The sequence below is a fragment of the Oryzias latipes genome, chromosome 22, assembly GCF_053564925.1.
Source record: "Oryzias latipes strain Hd-rR chromosome 22, Olatipes_Hd-rR_3.1".
Classification (NCBI taxonomy): domain Eukaryota; kingdom Metazoa; phylum Chordata; class Actinopteri; order Beloniformes; family Adrianichthyidae; genus Oryzias; species Oryzias latipes.
In genome coordinates this window covers 2,448,423-2,451,989 of record NC_136258.1, presented here as the reverse complement: position 1 = coordinate 2,451,989, position 3,567 = coordinate 2,448,423, and the positions used below count along the sequence as shown (strand labels likewise).

Here is a 3,567-nt window from a genome sequence, read left to right as displayed (position 1 = left end):
ATTCCAAGACATTTTGAAAGGCAATACTTTGTCATAGTTTGCTTTAAGGTTAGCATTATTTTTCATAAAGCAGAAAAGTATGAATGTAACTAAAAAAATGCATTCACTCTTTTGGTCTTAAAATGACCAATAGCTTCATCCCAATGATTTCTTGTATTTTTAGAGAAGAAAACAAAAACATTTTTTTTATTTGGTGGCTCAGAATTATGTGTGGTTCCATTGCTGGTGGTCAGGTAAATTGTTACTGTCAAAAATTAATCACGCATGTTGCTGAAAGTTTGATGCAACATGACAGTTTTACTTTCCACTTCCTTTTCACAGACATTTTTACTGACAGTTAAATAACACATAAGCAATGTTTAATCGGTGGATGGGCCGCCGTTTTCCACCCAGACTCAGAAATGCTTCTTTCTATTTCTTCCCTTTTGAAACTGCTGGAGAACACAAACCTGCATGTGGAAACACAACTATTTTGTTTGTGGATGTAGGTGTGTGTGAAAAAAACACACACAATGCTCAAGTGATTCTAACATTCAGCAGTTTTGCATCGAATGATCAAATATGAGGAATTATTTGATCATAATGCTCAGAGCTAAGAGTTATAAATCTAAGGAAAAGTTTTGAACATAATTCATCTCAAATCAGCATCATCTTCCTTTAAAAGGGAAAATTATTTGTTGATTGTAATGTCTGCAACCCTACAAAGCCCAGTTGGCTGGTTATGGTCTTAAAATACATAAATAATACAGAAGCTTCACGACCTGCTTGACACAATATCAAAATGAACAGAGACAAAAGTACAGCAAGACTTGTTGACCATCATTCAAGCAACACCTTGACGTTCTTTGGTTTTGACATTGAGCACTGTATAGGGCCATTTTCTCGGAATGTCCGAATCTACAAATCCAAAATCCAGTGCCGTGTGAAAAACCATTGTGCATCGATGATCACTAGATTGGCAAATATAGACTACAATGCATTGTTTTAATATTAGAAAAAACTATAACCAGTGATATCATTTCTAATGATTAAAAAAGGCACGGTGGTGTGCATGGTGTTCAAATGGTTTTAAAATCCAGATTTCTGGATAACTCCACATTACACATTTTTTTCAGTACTCGGGAAATAGGGAGGGAACTCAGACAAAGCCTTAGGTTGTGTCTGAATTCCACCCCCTTTATTATTACTTAGTACATTATTAGAGTGTGTTCACCATTGAGTTGGGGTGTCTGAATATACAATTTCAAAATTCAGTGCCCTAGAAATTTCCCAGAATTCTCTGTGAAAAACCAGTGTGATTATCACAAGATTGGCAAATATACCACAATGCACTGCATTTGGATTTGGAAATGGTTTATTTCAAGCAATTCAAGCAAGATCAAGGCACAAAACAATGCAATCATCAGAGTTTTACATCCATACAAAGACGTATCAAACAGGATTCTTGTATTGTATGGTATGGTATTGTTTAAAGCTTCCATTCTTTTTTGGCGGGCAACAAAAGAAAAGAATATACGCTTTAATGCCAAAAACTTGTCATGCAATTCAATTCAATTCAATTCAATTTTATTTGTATAGCCCAAAATCACAACAACAGTCGTCTCGATGGGCTTCGAAGTAAAACATGAAATCAAAAGGATCACGAATACAAAGAGTTCAATAGAAAAATACTAAAATGAACTCACAAACTGACTAAGCTATACTGGCATCCCTGCCCTTAGACCCCCCTTCGCGGTAAGGAAAAACTCCCAAAAAAACCGGATTCCGGAAAAAACGAAGAAACCTCAGGGGTGCCCACATGAAGGAGGGATCCTCCCCCAGGACGGACAGGCGATTTACCAGAAATCTTAGAGAAGAATTAACTTATCTAAATCTACAACTACATATATAAAAGTCCAGCAGACGAGCTTCATCCAGCCGTGGTTATCGGGACAGTCAAAGGCGCGAGTCGAGCCGGAGACAGGAACCACAGTCAGGTGTAGGAGCAGGAGCAGAGACGAGGTACTCGGTCAGGTACAGAGCAGAGACGAGCCAGAGCTGAGCCAGAGGCAGGATCCACAGCCAGGTGTAGGAGCAGGAGCAAAGGCGAGGTAAACGGTCAGGAACTGGAGCACGGATGAGCCAACTGGAGTCTGGAAGCACTCCCACTCCCCAGGAGGGGAGAGGAAAAGAGGGACAATACATGAATCGCACTGCACCAAACAGAGGCATGGAGAACTAAATGATAAATTATGATCAAGAATAGAGGAGAGGAAGGGTAGAAGTAAAAAAGGAAAGAGGACAGAACCCCAGTGTACCATAGTTACCCCAGCTTCAACTTCTAGCAGCCTTTTAAAAGAAATAGTTATTATTAAGTTTAATTTAAACAAACTAACATTAAGTTAAATAATCTCTGAATACTAACTAGTCTGACAATAAGCCTGTCCAAAGAGGAATGTTTTCAGTCTAGCTTTGAATGTAGAAACTGAGTCGGCCTCTCTTATATGAGCTGGGAGTTTATTCCATAAGACAGGGGCTTGGTGGCTAAACGCTCTACCTCCAACCGTACTTTTACTAATTCTAGGAACCACAAGCAGTCCTGCATTTTGCGAGCGAAGTGTTCTGATTGGTTGGTAAGGGACTATGAGGTCCTTAATATAGGACGGGGCCATTCCATGTAAGGCCTTATAGGTTAACAGGAGGATCTTGAACTTAATTCTAGAATCAACTGGGAGCCAATGGAGCGAAACTAACACAGGAGTGATGTGATCTCTTCTGCTGGTTCCAGCTAACAATCTAGCAGCTGCGTTCTGAACAAGCTGGAGACTTCTTAAGGAACTCTTAGGACACGCTGCTAACAAGGAGTTACAGTAATCCAGCCTCGACGTAACAAATGCATGGATGAGTTTTTCAGCATCACTCTTAGAAAGTATATTTCTGATCTTAGCAATATTCCGCAGGTGAAAAAAGGCAGTTCTACATGCCTGAGATATGTGAGCCTTAAATGATAAATCCTGGTCAAGTAAAACCCCAAGGTTTCTAACTGTGGAATTGGGGGCTATACTTATGCCATCCAGGGAGACTATCTGAGCAGACAGAGTATCTCTGAGGTTTTTAGGACCAAGTATAATGACCTCAGTTTTTTCTGGGTTCAAGAGGAGGTAATTAATTGTCATCCAGGTCTTGATGTCACTGATGCAGGCGTTCAGTTTCTCTATCTGGTCATTCTGGTCAGGCTTCATGGATAAATACAACTGCGTATCGTCGGCATAACAATGAAAATTAATGCTGTGTTTCCTGATTATGTTTCCTAGGGGTAACATATAAAGCGTAAACAGGATCGGTCCCAAGACTGAGCCCTGTGGGACTCCATAGTTGACTCGAGTGCACTGAGAGGAATGGCCATTTACATTAACGAACTGATACCTATCAGACAGATAGGATTTAAACCACTGGAGAGCAGATCCTCTGATCCCTATGTCCTGCTCTAATCTATGGAGTAAAATACCGTGGTCGATAGTGTCAAAGGCAGCACTGAGGTCCAACAGGACCAGAATAGAAAGTAGTCCCTTTTTTGAGGCCAATAAC

The 3,567-nt window shown here is 40.1% G+C and overlaps 1 long non-coding RNA gene across 1 annotated transcript; it reads right to left on the bottom strand.

The window, feature by feature from the left end:
• Nucleotides 1-2,077: 2,077 nt before the first annotated feature.
• Nucleotides 2,078-2,522, bottom strand: LOC144988992 (uncharacterized). The gene is made up of 2 exons (XR_013653110.1): nt 2,405-2,522; nt 2,078-2,328 (listed from the first exon to the last, which is right to left on the bottom strand). It is a non-coding gene; the product is annotated as an uncharacterized LOC144988992 (long non-coding RNA).
• Between the last annotated feature and the right edge of the window lie 1,045 nt (nt 2,523-3,567).